The following is a 15,704-nucleotide window of genomic DNA, read 5'->3' on the forward strand; positions in this document are numbered from 1 at the left end:
GAAGACTAGATGAAATTTGGGTGCAGAGAGGGGTGGTTTACTTGCGAGGACTGAGCTTTTCAGTGAGGAAAGATAAGTCATGCAAATCCGTCACGATGCTAGGACATGGGACAGCCTTCCCTGTTGTGCCCCACACCTCTCTCCTGTAACAAGGATGAAAAGAGCTTAAAAAAAAAAAACCCCTACAATTTCTTTCTCAATCTCTACTTACACCAGTTTTCCAGCTTCCAAACTGATAGAGTCATAACTCTATAGGGTAGGATCAAAATTGTTACTGTATGCATGTTCCTAGTTTTTCCCTTTTGCAAACCAATAAAATAAGGATTCTGCTTTGGAAAGTACAATGCCCCTCCTGCTGTCCTCTGAGTAGGATTTAGTCCTATTAGACAAGTTCTCTTGTACTTTATTTTATACTGTAGAATTAGGAGAAAAGTGAAAGTGGAGAAGAATCTGAAGCCTTTGGGCCTGGGCTGGGGAAAGAGGCTTTTCAGGGGATTTTGGAAGAATCTTGTGAGTTTAAGAAAATGATCTTTATCATGATGATCCATCATTGCTAGAAAACTACTCAAGTTTTTTCAAAATGTATTTTGTTCGTGGCTGAACTGTGTTCCTTTGGTCATATTGAAATTTAATTTTCAATAAATAAAAAACACAATTCTGATAAAAATCATATTGAATATGTGTCAGGTTTTAATTACCTCAATAATGAGAGAAACAGCAGGATGACAAGGCTGATTCATAGGAGGACAGGAGAAACTAATGTGTATATAATAAGCGAGGGAAAAACCAAAATAAGCACTGCAATAAAAAAGAAACTGCAATAAGATTGCTGAGCTAGATAGATACACAATTGGTTGATTTTCTACAAGACAATAAAACCATAAGTTTTAGGGTTATTTTGTGTCTTTAGTCCATTTGGGTTGCCATAAGAAAACAGTCTTAGACTGTTAATTTATAAATAACAGACTGGTTAATTTATAAATAACAGAAATTTATTTCTAACAGTTCAGGAAACCAAGAAGTCCAAGATAATGGTGACGGTAGATTCAATGTCTGGTGAGGGCAGACTTAAAAGATGGTACCATTTAAAAGATGGTACCATTTCTCTGTGTCTCCACATGGTAGAAGGCACAAACAAGCTCTCTGAGGCCTCTTTTATAAGGGCACTAATCCCATTTACGAGGGCCCCACATTCCTGACCTCGTCACCTTTCAACACCTCTGCACTGGGGATTCGGTTTCAACAAATGAGTTTTGTGAGGACACAAAAATTCAGATCATAGCATCTTATCTACTGGACAAAAATTATTTGTAGTATATAATGTTTCTAAAAGTTAACATCTATCTTTACAGAGCTGTAAAATGCCTGGGCCCTTATTAACAGTAAATTGTGAGTCAAACAAAGTTATAGTCCCCAGCCTAGAGAGAGTCAGAAGAAACTTGGGTGGGGTTGGCTAGACAAGTCCCTGGCCTGACAACAAAGGTTACACAGTCATCTTTTTGCCTTTCTCCCATGTTTTGGTTAATTTTAAAAAATAGTTCCTTGTGTGATTATAAAGTCTCCTAGGATTATTCTTTATCACAAAAAAGGCTGGTTTCATTGTGTTTTGCGTTCTTTATGGGATTCATTTACAGAGGAGAAGCATACAGAACACATACTACCCTCCTGTTGTAGAGTGCAGTAAATCCACAACCACGAGAAGCTGAGCAACTACAAAAGCCGAAGAATTAGCTCGGTCTGAAGAGTTTGTAAAGAATCTAGGATTGCATCTCAATAACCCTTATCATTCCAGAGATTCCCCTAGCCAAAGTTTTTATTTTTAATTCTTTGTTTTAATCACTCATATATGCTTATTTTTTCTAATGCTAGAGAAACAAAATTAAGAAAAAAAGTATTTCCATCCAGAGTTCACCAACAATGCCCACAACTACATATGAATTCTCTCCTTAGTGTCCCCCAAAACTTGCTAAAGTCTGAAGACTGTTAGGATGGCTTCAAACTTCCTCTTTACTGCCTGTAAGTCACAGAATAGAGACATACTGATTTCCCAGTATGGTTTTGTAAACATTAGTTCCACGTATGAAGCTCAACCCTTGTTCCATAATTGTGGGTTTATCCTATTGAATGAAATGAAATTTAACTCAATTATGACATTCCTGCCTGGAATTAAAAAAAAGAGAGAGCTTCTTCAAGTCAACAGGCCCTGAAAATGGATCATCACTCATTCTAAATTTATTTATTGTTACATAATAATTGTACATATTTATGAGGCACATGTGATATTTTGATATATGCATACAATGTGCAATGATCAAATCAGGGTATTCAGGATATCAAATACCTAAAAGATTTATCATTTCTTTATTTTGGGAACGTTTCAAAACTTTTCATTTAGTTGTTTTGAAGTATACAATAAATTATTTTTAACTGTAGTCACCAAACTATGCTATCGAACCCTAGAACTTAATCCTTCTATGTAACTGTATGTCTGTACCCATTAACCAACTTCTCTTCATACTCTGCCTTCCCTCTGCCCCTTTCAACCTCTGATAACTATCATTCTACTCTTTACTTCTATGAGATCAACTTTTTTAGCTTCCACATGAGTGAGAACATATAATTTTGTCTTTCTGTGCCTGGATTATTTCACTTAACATAATGACCTCCATTTCCATCCATGTTGCTGCAAATGACAGTATTTCATTCTTTTTTTATGGCTGAATAGTATTCCATCATGTATATATCCCACATTTTCTTTATCTGTTCATCTGTTGATGGACATTTAGGTTGATTCCATATCTTGGCTCTTATGAATAGTGCTGAAATAGACATGGGGTGCAGGCATCCCTTTGACATACTGATTTCCTTTCCTTTGGATAAAAAGATAGTAGTGGGGTTGCTGGATCATACGGTAGTTCTATTTTTAGTTTTTTGAGAAACGCTTATACTGTTTTCCATAGTGGCTTTGCATTTACATTGCATTTGCATTACATTTTGATTTACATTGCCAACAACAGTGTTTGAGAGTTCCTTTTCTTCTGCATCCTTGCCAGCATTTTGTGTGTGTGTGTGTGTTTTTGACAATAGCCTTCCTAACTGGGGTGAGATGATATCCCATCGACTCATCCTAAATTAGTTTAAAGGGGCTTTCCCCCTTCTTCAGCTGTAACATATAGGCAGTGTAGGCTATTACTTTATCTCCTATTTATGGTTCCCCAATTTGTAAAACTCTCTAAAAGAAACACCAACTCCTGAAAGACTCTAATTGTTGAATTGTCCAGACTTTCAAATAAAAACAAGTGGTATCACAAGCCCACATGAAGATTTCAGGTTCTTCCTGGAGGACAGGGGTCCAACCAAGACTACTATGCTCTTATCTGTAAAAGAAGGTTGGTGTCAGAAATGAGATCTTTAAGACTCTTACTCTGAATGATAATGACCAGAATAACTAGTTCTTACTGGGTTTTTTAATGTCCCCCAAATAGATTTATTTCTATTGACAGTAGATTCTTGTCATATAATCAGTCTGACTTGAAAATTAATCACATTTGCCTTTTACTCAGTAATGGCAAGAACTAGAGCCAACTTTGTGGACTAACCAAACAAGTGAATCGACAGAATATGGTGACCCGTTTTTCTCATTAGTTTCATTAGTTTCAGTTTATTTTATCTTCTCCTCATCAATTTTTTTTTCTTGTCATCTCCTGATTTAAGTCATCTGGCCATCCCGTCTTTATTTGGAACCCACATTAGTTGTTTTGTGAAATAAAGCAGGCTATATATAAATCAAATGCCCATACTGGGTCCATTTCCAAATTTCTGTTTGTGATATCTTGTGGTTTTGAGGATTAAAAATGCTTTAAAACCAGCAATAAAAGGTTGTTCTAGCTTTTAAATATGTATTTTTAAAAGCTCTTGTTAAAACTTCTGAGAACTAATGAGGAAGTTACTTTGTATGTTGGTGGTTTCTGTTTACTTGGTTCTGTTTTTGCTCCCTAGAAATTGATTTCCACAGCAGTGAGCTAACAGCACTCCTGCTATTGCTGACTGGGCATATCTACATACAAAAAATCTTGATAAAACAATGTGTGCTGAGGAGTGTAAGTATAGCTCCCTGACTGGCCCTTTTAATAATACTGATTGTTCCCTTTGTTGCATTTCACATTATGAACCAAACTCTAAGAACTGATTGGGAAACGTCTTCTTCTTTTCAGAAACATCCATTCAGAGGCTTAAGGCCTCAGATTCCTGGCCTTCCACAGTTACAGCTCCAGTGTGGAGTTTGTCCAGTATGTGTTTAAAATCAAGATGCAAATCCCTAACAAGTCCTAAATTTATTTTAAAATGTGGCCAAGCTATACAGAGTCTAGCCAAATCCCATATTCTGCCGCTAGATGATTGCTATTGGATCTAGGCCATGACCCCATTGATTTTTTTACAGGCAACTTTGCAGCCCCAAAGCCAGATATTGAATCAAGGAAACCAAAGTCCCAGTGTTCAGGAGGACAGCATTGTACTAACCCATCTCAACCAGCTTCACCTCTTTGTACAAGAAGTACTCAAGAGGCTGAAGAGTTGTGAGGTTTGGGTGAAGAGGCCAAACTAGTTCATCTTTGCCAGTTTGTTATGTAGATCATCACAGCTTCTCACCTACGTCAGTGATCTTGCACTTAGCCTTGTCTCTATCCTTTACCTTGTCAAACCTCACCAACTCTTTTCTCCACCTCTGTCATTCCTAAAACCTATAGTAACTACTTCACTCAGTACCTTCAACTGAATCTCTGTGGCTTAGTGTTGCAAATGTATCCACCCCTGCAAGAGATAAATCTGCTGCAAAGATGAGGGTTTTATAACTTCCTTTTCACAACTTGCTGCTCTTCCTATCTATGCAGTTCTTCTCCCTGCCCAAGTTTCATTACTTGTCTATATTTGAAACCTACCTCCAAAGAGCATTGAAAGCATTTTACCTTTTGAGGGTAGTATGTGCTTTTGGGGGATATGTTGAGACCTTCTGCCATCATTCGAAGTCCTGATGCTGCCTTGGCTGTTAATTGACAGTGAGGTTTTTTATGTTTTCCAGCCAGTTTTTATTTGTTAGATCAATTATTAATAGTAATATTTAACATTTAGTAAGTATTTACAGTGTGCCTGCTACTGTTACATGTGGTTTATGCATCAAGTCATTTAATCCTCATCAGAATTTCATTACATTCCAATATGTCTCCATTTTACAGATGAGTAAACTGAGGTAGAACAAAGCCAAGTAAGTTATACAAAGTCACTTAGGAGTTACTAAGAGATGGTACTAATTTGGCTTTGGAACTGTGCCCAAACATCATTCTATCCTGCCTTCACTGGTAACCTACTGCATCCTCAGAAAATATGGAAATACTATTCCTAAAATTACAAGCTCAAGTGTAAGAGGCTGAGCAGATATTTGAAGATTCCAAGTACAACTAATATTAAGTGATCAGTGATCTGCTTTCTGCACATATCCTTAGGGTCACTCCTTCTCTCCAGGATCCATTATATTCCCTGTGTTTAAGTAGTAATTGTATCTTTGAGTTTGAAAGACAATAAATTTGACAATTCTAACTCTAGACATTTTCAGAGAGAATATTGGAAGAGCGATGAAGGAAGCAATGATCATTGATCATACTCATTTATTAACATTGATTGTACATATTTCTTCTTTGGGAGGATGTTGCTTGTGTGTTTGTTTACACAGTTCTGTCGTTTAAGAGAGTAACAGTAGGGAGTGGTGCCTGGAGCATCATGCAGTGAGTTTGGAAGGACACCAAAATCTGTTTGTGCTGTGTGTCCCCTGGGGTGTGAGACCTGACAGGGCCAGCTGCAGCCCTACAAGGCCTTTAATTTAGAATTTCCTGAGCCACTTATGGTTCCAAAATATTTGTTATGTGTTTCAAAATAATAATTGAAAAGGAAGTAAAAACAGCCAGTCAGCTGTAAAAATTGTATGATATCTAGCAACTGGGCTGGGTCACCGAGGGTTGACACCCCTGAGAGAAATCAGTAACAGAGCCTTGGAAAGCACCATGTTAATTTGGATGGGGAGGTGGGGATGTGGCTGGAAGAGGAGAGGAGATTCAGGGTTCTGGGAGTAAGTTGAGTGGGGTTAGTCAGTCACTCTCTGGGTTGTGATTTCTGTGTAAAAGGCATTGTTGAGGTCCCGAGCTGGTGATAAAGCTGGTCCAGGGGTAGGACATGGTATTTGAAAATGGTGGTGCTGAAAGTTGTTACTGGAATCTTCACTGCAAGAGAGAAGAAGAAGAAATGACCACATAATTTCCATTCTTATTTTTGCCAACCCTCAAGATGGTATATCATTTGGCCCTGCCTATCTGTGCAGGGGAGTCTCTTAGACCACTTGCCCCACATTCACTATGTCTCAACCAATCCTCTTTCTGAAAATTTTTAGTACTCATTAAGATTTTTCCTGCTATAGAAGTTCTATGCTTGCTCTTTTCTATGTTTGAAATATTATTTCTGTGTGTCTGCACATAGGCTTTTCGTCACTGAGGTCTCAACTTAAATGGCACACCCTCAAAGTGATGCTTCTAGATCATGCTATCTAAAATGCATTCTTCCCTACACTGTTGTTTAAGCAGTCTGTTCGTGTCTTCCACAGTGCATAGGACAACCTCTAACTTTTGAGAAGTGTGATTGTCTTACTTGTTTGTCGTAGGTCTTCACCATCAAATTCCAAGCTCCATGAGGCCAGGAGCCATGTCATTATTGCTCACTGATATCTTCTCAATTTCTAGTACAATGACTAGGTCATAGCAGATGCATAATAAATATTTGTTTCAAAGGGAGAGAGTGGCAAGAAGACTTGACAATTTGAGATCAGAAAATGGAGACGTGGTGAACCTCTAAAATGTGTTACGATTAGTTCCAGCCTACAACCTTGGCCTCCTTGACACCATGCTCCAGTGGTGGAAACTGGATTCAGGATCATTTTTACATGCAGATTCTTAGGCTGTCTTATATGGCAATGGTTGGAGGGTAGACCTGAGTGAAGAAGCAGAAATTTTATCTGATTAGTGCCTTGGAAAACACTAACACGTTGCTGGAGCCTTCAGGAATTTTTATTTTCCAAATTTAAAACTCTAAAAATAGTTCTGAAATAATATAAGTTACTGATTCCTCCCATATAACACAACACTTTTTATGGAATGGTCATACCTAGCATATCTTTGGGTCACCGTAACAGTCCTGGGAAGGGACTAAGACACACAATTTTAAACCTATTTTGAAGATAAGGAATTGGCTTCGAAGAGTTTAAGTGATTGTAACCATTAACAAATAGCTGGAATTAGAATCTCGTACACTTGGTTTGCGTGGATTGCTTACTCTACTACATTTTTTCAGACAATATTTTATTTTTATATGTTATTTTCATGGTAGATTGATTGGATTTTGACTTGTTTTTTTCTATTTTATTTTATTTTAATTTCTGGAATACATGTGCAGGTTTATTACATAGGTAAACGTGTGCCATGGTGGTTTGCTGCAGCTTTCAACCCATCACCTAGGTATTAAGCCCAGCATGCATTAGCTACTTATCTTGATGGTTTCTCAACCCCCACATCCCCCCACAACAATCCCCCATGTGTGTTGTTCCCCTCCCTGGGTCCATGTGTTCCCAGTGTTCAGCTCCCACTTATAAGTGAGAACATGCAGTGTTTGGTTTTCTGTTCCTGCTTTAGTTTGCTGAGGATAATGGCTTCCAGTTCCATCCATGTCCCTGCAAAGGACATTATTTCATTCCTTTTTATGGCTGCATAGTATTCCATGGTGTATATGTACCACGTTTTCTTTATCCAGTCTATCATTGATGGGCATTTGGGTTGATTTCATATCTTTGCTATTGTGAATATAGTGCTGCAATGAACATATGTGTGCATGTATCTTTATAATAGAATGATTTATATTCCTTTGGGTGTATACCCAGTAGTGAGATTGCTCGGTCAAATGGTATTTCTGGTTCTAGGTCTTTGAGGAATCACCACACTGTCTTCCATAATGGTTGAACTAAGTTACATTCCCACCAACAGTGTAAAAGGGTTCCTATTTCTCCACAGCCTCACCAGCATCTGTTGTTTCTTGATTTTGTAATAATTACCATTATGACTGGCCTGAGATGGTATCTCATTGTGGTTTCGATTTGCATTTCTCTAATGATCAGTGATGTTGAGCTTTTTTTCATGTTTGTTGGCTGCATAAATGTCTTCTTTTGAGAAGTGTCTTCATGTTCTTTGCCCAATTTCTTCTTAATATGGTGAAGCATAGTATTCTTTTTTGTTTGTTTTTGTTTTGTTTTGTTTTTTATTTGTTTTTTTATTTTTTATTTTTTAGTATACTTTAAGTTCTGGGATACATGTGCAGAACGTGCAGGTTTGTTATATAGGTATACATGTGCCATGGTGGTTTGCTGCACACATCGACCTGTTATCTACATTAGATACTTCTCCTAATGCTATCCCTCTTCTTGTCCCCTACCCCCTGATAGGCCCCGGTGTGTGATGTTCTCCTCCCTGTGCCCATATGTTCTCATTGTTCGACTCCCACTTATAAGTGAGAACATGTGGTGTTTGATTTTCTGTTCCTGTGTTAGTTTGCTGAGAATGATGGTTTCTAGCTTCATCCATGTCCCTGCAAAGGACATGAACTCATCCTTTTTTATGGCTGCATAGTATTCAATGGTGTATATGTGCCACATTTTCTTTATCCAGTCTATCATTGATAGGCACTTGGGTTGGTTCCAAGTCTATGCTATTGTGAATAGTGCTGCAGTAAATATATGTGCTCATGTGTCTTTATAGTAGAATGATTTATAATCCTTTGGGTATATACCCAGTAATGGGATTGCTGGGTCGAATGGTATTTCTGGTTCTAGATCCTTGAGGAATCTCCACACTGTCTTCCACAATGGTTGAACTAATTTACTCTCCCACCAACAGTGTAAAAACATTCCTATTCTCCACATTCTCTCCGGTGTCTGTTGTTTCCTGACTTTTTAATGATGGCCATTCTAACAGGCATGAGATGGTATCTCATTTTGGTTTTGATTTGCATTTCTGTAATGACCAGTGATGATAAGCTTTTTATCATATGTTTATTGGCTGCATAAATGTCTTCCTTTGAGAAGTGTTTGTTCATATCCTTTGCCCACTTTTTGATGGGGTTGTTTGTTTTTTTCTTGTAAATTTGTTTAAGTTCCTTGTAGATTCTGGATATTAGCCCTTTGTCAGATGGATAGATTGCAAAAATTTTCTCCCATTCTGTAGGTTGCCTGCTCATTCTGATGATAGTTTATTTTGCTGTGCAGAAGCTCTTAATTAGATCCCATTTGTCTATTTTGGCTTTTGTTGCAATTGCTTTTGGTGTTTTAGTCATGAAGACTTTGTCCATGCCTATGTTCTGAATGGTATTGCCTAGTTTCTTCTAGAGTTTTTATGGTTTTAGGTCTTATGTTTAAGTCCTTCATCCATCTTGAGTTAATTTTTGTATAAAGTGTAAGGAAGGGGTCCAGTTTCAGTTTTCTGCATATGGCTAGCCAGTTTTCCCAACACCATTTATTAAATAGGGAATCCTTTCCCTATTGCTTGTTTTTCTCAGATTTGTCAAAGATCAGATGGTTGTAGATGTGTGGTGTTATTTCTGAGGCCTCTGTTGTGTTCCATTGGTCTACAGATCTGTTCTGGTACCAGTGCCATGCTGTTTTGGTAACTGTAGCCTTGTAATATAGTTTGAAGTCAGGTACCATGATGCCTCCAGCTTTGTTCTTTTTGCTTAGGATTGTCTTGGCTATATGGGTTCTTTTTTGGTTCCATATGAAATTTAAAGTAGTTTTTCCTAATTCTGTGAAGAAAGTCAGTGGTAGCTTGATGGCAATAACATTAAATCTATAAATTACTTTGGGCAGTATGGCCATTTTTACAATACTGATTCTTCCTATCCATGAGCATGGAATGTGTTTTCATTTATTTGTGTCTTCTCTTGTTTCCTCGAGCAGTGGTTTGTAATTCTCCTTGAAGAGGTACTTCACATACCTTGTAAGTTGGATTCTTAGGTATTTTATTTTCTTTGTAGCAGTTGTGAATGAGGGTTCACTCATGATTTGGTTCTCTATTTGTCTATTATTGGTGTGTAGGAATGCTTGATTTTTGCACATTGATTTTGTATCCTGAGACTTTGCTGAAGTTGCTTATCAGCTTAAGGTGTTTTTGGGCTGAGATGATGGGGTTTTCTAAATATCCAATCATGTCATCCACAAAGAGAGACAATTTGACTTCCTGTCTTCCTATTTGAATATGCCTTATTTCTTTTTCTTGCTTGATTGCCCTGGCCAGAACTTCCAATACTATGCTGAATAGGAGTGGTGAGAAAGGGCATACTTGTCTTGTTCCAGTTTTCAAAGGGAATGCTTCCAGCTTTTGCCCATTCAGTATGATATTGGCTGTGGGTTTGTCATAAGTAGCTCTTATTATTTTGAGATACGTTCCATCAATACCTAGTTTATTGAGAGTTTTTAGCATGAAGGTGTGTTGACTTTTATCGAAGGCCTTTTCTGTATCTGTTGAGATAAACCAGCTAGCATCATAATGACACGATCAAATTCACACATAACAATATTAACCTTAAATGTAAACGGGCTAAATGCCCCAATTAAAAGAGAAAGACTGGCAAATTGGATAAAGAGTCAAGACCCATCGGTGTGCTGTATTCAGGAGGCCCATCTCATGTGCAAAGACACACATAGGCCCAAAATAAAGAGAGGTTGCAATCCTAGTCTCTGATTATACAGACTTTAAACCAACAAAGATCAAAAAAGACGAAGAAGGGCATTATGTTATGGTAAAGGGATCAATGCAACAAGAAGAGCTAACTATCCTAAATATATATGCACCCTATACAGAAACACTCAGAGTCATAAAATAAGTTCTTAGAGACCAACAAAGAGACTTAGACTCCCACACAATAATAGTGGGGGACTTTAACACCCCACTGTCAATATTAGATCAACAAGACAGAAAATTAACAAGGATATTCAGGACTTGAACTCAGCTCTGGACCAAGCATCTCATGAGAGTTCATGAGATGAAGGGGGAAGGGAACAGTATTCCAAGCCAAACAAACAGCATGCAAAAAGACTCTATTTTGCCATAAAACTTTCAATATTGTTTTTCTATTTTTTTTTAAAAAAGTCGTTGGTATTTTGATAGGAGTTGCATTGAATCTGTAGATTGCTTTGGTTAGTCGTATTATTTTAACAATATTAATTATTTCAATTTATGAACATGGAAGATCAGTTTGTGTCCTCTTCAATTTCTCTCATAAGTGTTTTGTAGTTTCTTGTAGAGGTCTTTCACATCGGTTAAATTTATTTCTAGATATGTTATATATTTTTTGTAGCTATTTAAGGAGGATTGCCTTCCTGAATTCTTTTTCAGCTAGTTTATTATTATTATTGTTGTTGTTATTATTTTTTGAAACAGAGTCTTGCTCTGTTGCCCAGGCTGGAGTACAATGTTGTGACCTCAGCTCACTGCAATCTCTGCCTCCCAGGTTCAAGCGATTCTGCTGCCTCAGCCTCCCAAATAGCTGGACTACAGGTGCCCAGCACCATGCCCAGCTAATTCTTGTATTTTTAGTAGAGATGGTTTCACACGTTGGCCAGGCTGGTCTCAAACTCCTGACCTCATGTGATCTACTCACCTCGACCTCCCAAAGTGCTGGGATTACAGGCTTGAGCCACCGTGCCTGGCCCAGCTAGTTCATTATTAGCATATAAGAAAATGACTGATTTTTATATGTTCACAACTTGTTGGATGGGAGATAATATGGGAAAACTATTCATCTGATGAAGCACTAACATCCAGAATATACAAAGAACTCAAACAACTCAACAGCAAAAAACAATCCATTTAAAAATTGGGCAAAGGCAAAGGTATGGAACCAGCCCAAGTGCCCATCAATCAAAGAATGTATATATATACACACACACACACACACACACACACACACACCATGGAATACTACTTGGCCATAAAAAGGAAAAAAATAATGGCATTTGCAGCAACCTAGAAGGAGTTGGAGACCATTATTCTAAGTGAAGTAACTCAGAAATGGAAAACCAAACACCATATGTTCTACTTACAAGTGGGAGTTAAGCTAAGAGGGTGCAAAAGCATATGAATCATACAATGGACTTTGGGGTCTCGGAGGAAGGCTGGTAGACAGGGAAGGAATAAAAAGCAATAACCACATGCAAAAGCATAAAATTGAACCCTTATCTCACACTATATACAAAAAAACCCTCAAGATTGAAACAATAAAACTCTTAGAATAAAATGTAGGAAAAAAACATTTCTAAACATTGGACTGGGAAATGATTTCTTGCTTATAAAACCAAAAGTATAGGTAACAAAACAAAAAATAGACAAGTGGGACTATGTCAAACTAAAAATCTTTTGCACAGCAAAAGACACAATTAACAAAATGGAAGACATTTGATGGAATGAGAGAAAATATTTGCAGACCACATATCTGATAAGTGGTTAAAATCCAAAATGTATCCCTACAACTCAATAGCACATAGAAGCCATTTAAAAAATAGGCAGAGGACCTAAATAGGAATTTCTTCAAAGAAGGCATATAAATGGCCATCAGGTATATGAAAACGTGATCAACATTACTAATCATAAGGGAGATGCAAAGCAAAACCACAATAAGACATTATTTTACACCTATTAGGTGGGATATTATCAAAAACACAAAGGAAAATGAATGTTAGTGAAGATGTGGATAAAAGGAGATCATTTTACACTCTTGGTGGAAATGTAAATTGGTGCAGACACTATGTAAATCAATATGAATATTCCTTAAAAAATAAAAATAGAATTACCATTTAATCCAGCAATCCCGCTTCTGGGTGTACATTCAAAGGAATTGAAACCTGGATCTTCAAGAGATATCTGCTTTCCCATGTTCATTGCAGCATTATTCACAATAGCCAAGATATGGAAGCGATCTGAATTTCCATCAATAGATGAATGGATAAAGAAAATGTGGTATATACATACAATGAAATACTGTTGTCAAAAGACAAAATTACAACAAATTTGGTTTAAAGATATTAGTTGGTTTTTATTTGTGATTTTAGGATCAAACAACAACTCATTCTGTAGACTAGAATGAGTGTTCCCATAAGCTGCGTAAAGAAGTTTGGCTTTATAAGCAGAAAAGGGCTGAAGAATGCAAAAAACAGGGAACAAAAAGCTTATTGGTCATTAGAAAGTTAATTTCCTTGTAAAGGTTAAAGCAGAAGAGGCTTCTTATTGTACTAGCTAAAACTGGCCTGTCTGGGGATTAGGCTTTTATTGCTCTCTTTCCTGATTTCATGGAAGATCAGGTAACAACATAGTTTTGTCTCAATGGCATGGAATTTAGCATAAGTGACTCCATTTTGGTTGGTTTCTTGGGCCTAGTGCAGAAGCTCAGCCCAAACCAATACCTCCTGTAAATTTTATTTAACACCATTCACCCTTAAAACTGAGGAAAGGATAGCACTGCCATTTGTGACCATATGGTTGGCCCTGAAGGACATTAGGTCAAGTAAAATAAGCCAGACACAGAAAGATAAATGCCATTTGAACTTGTTTATGTGTGGAATCTAAAATAATTTGTAGAAGCAGAGAGTAGTATGGTGGTTACCAGAGGATTGGGGGGAGGAAGAAATGGGGAGGTGTTAGTCAAAGAGTGCGAAGTTTCAATTATGCAAAATAAATAAGATCTAGAGATCTGTACAATATAGGGCCTATGAATAACAATACTCTATTATATACTTAAACATTTTCTAAAAGAGCAGACCTTATATTATGTGCTTTTACCACAAATGGGGGCGGAATGAAACTTTTTGATGTTATGGATGAGTTTATGACATTTATAGTGATGACGGTTTGATGGTATCATGGGTATACACTTATCTTTAAACACATTAAGTTGTACACATTAAATACGTACAGCTTTTCATGTGTCAAGCCTATTTGAACAAAACAGTTATAAAGAAAAGAAAATTCACCCTCCGGGGTAGTCAGCTGGTATTGTATTAGAAAGACTATAACTCTTCAGATCTTAATCATCACCAGAGGCTTTGAAAATTAGCACAGAGAATGTCAGAAATGGTTTTATTGGTGAAATGAGAGACTTGCTAGTCACGTGATGCATATCAAAATAGATTCTCAATGGTAAGATTGAAGGTATTCAAGTTTGAGGAATGGGGTATCATCAAGGTGCTCCCCACCTGTGGATGAACAGGTTGTAGGAATCCAGTGAGACCCACGGTTGTGCCTGTAGAATGGCACTGAGGTACCATCTACAGACAGTCTTGTTTCCAGCCACTCGTTAGGAGGCTTTCTGGCTGCCTAATGCCAAGGCATGAGGGTCCTACATCTGAAATAGCGTTACTTCTGCCTCAAGAGAAATTTCTAGTCAAGGGGTAGAATCCATCAAGCTCACAGTTGTATGAACTGTCCTGGACCTGCCTTCTAAAGGAATGTTTAATAAAAGGTCAGGTTTTGTCAATGAAAAAAAATGCACAGTTGATTCGTAAAGAAGCCAACTCTCATCTAAGTAGAGTTTGTGGTGACTGAGGTGATAAAATAGATATAGTGCCATTTGCCACTCATGGGCACTTTTGTACTGGGTGAGCCAGTTCATTTGAAGCTCATTGTACAGTAGACTCTTGTTTATCTAAAAATATTAGCTAATGAAGGATCAGGGAAGTTACACCTTCTGTTTGACTTACACTCCTGTCTACACCACTACGCATTCCCATTGTTTAAAAACACAGGAGATGATGGAAAGTATTCAGTAAGAGAACTCAGATGGGCACAATTATTCCTTTGATGATTGGGAAGACGTGTGTAAGTCTTTAAAGACTCATGAACACCAATAATACCAGGTAATGCTGCAGCAGAAGAAATAATACCCTGGTAGAGATGCTAGGCTGATTCTAGAACCAATGCTGGAAGTTGCTTTATATAAATTACTAACATCAATTACCTTATCATTTAGTCAATTTCCTCTCTTTTGTAAAAGTGTCTAAGAGGAGGAATGACTTTCTAGTTATGTATTAAATTGAGCTTTGCACTCGTTAAGGTTCTGTGAATACAGTCATTTAGTGCTGTGTTAGTAACACTCTCCTTCTGTGGGATGGAGACTTTAGTTTTTAGCCATCTGTGAAATAGAAAATCCACTTGATCCAGTGCATGCACCACCAGAGTCCCTTAAGGATTACTGTCAGAAGTTGTCACTCTCCTTTAAGTTCTCATAAAGAGGAAACTTGAAAAAGGAAAATGATGAGGATGTTTTAGGATTTGTGGCCATGGGGGATTTTCCATCTTCATTTCAAACAGCTTAAGGCAGGCAATGGGAAAGATCTTGTGCTGAAGGTTATATGGGCTTTGTATCTTCAAGCTGAATCCCACAAGTTAAGCCTCCAGTTTGCAAAACACTTGGGAGACGAGGGTCCACCCTGCCTGGATTGCCAACTCTGAGAGTGGTTATTTAGAAGGGCAAGGCTGTGGGGTTTCTTCTCACTTTATATGGCAATCTCAAGATACCTTTGCCATGGCCTGGATGAGCTTGCTTGTTTTGTTTAATTGTATTTTATATTT

General features: G+C 37.5%; 1 protein-coding gene across 2 annotated transcripts in view; it reads left to right on the plus strand.

Moving 5' to 3' along the window:
* The window catches only part of ADAMTS12 (ADAM metallopeptidase with thrombospondin type 1 motif 12), a 371,361-nt gene that overhangs the window by 177,278 nt on the left and 178,379 nt on the right, over positions 1-15,704 (plus strand). The window lies entirely within an intron of this gene.

Source organism: Pan troglodytes, chromosome 4 (assembly GCF_028858775.2).
Source record: "Pan troglodytes isolate AG18354 chromosome 4, NHGRI_mPanTro3-v2.0_pri, whole genome shotgun sequence".
NCBI classification, from domain to species: domain Eukaryota; kingdom Metazoa; phylum Chordata; class Mammalia; order Primates; family Hominidae; genus Pan; species Pan troglodytes.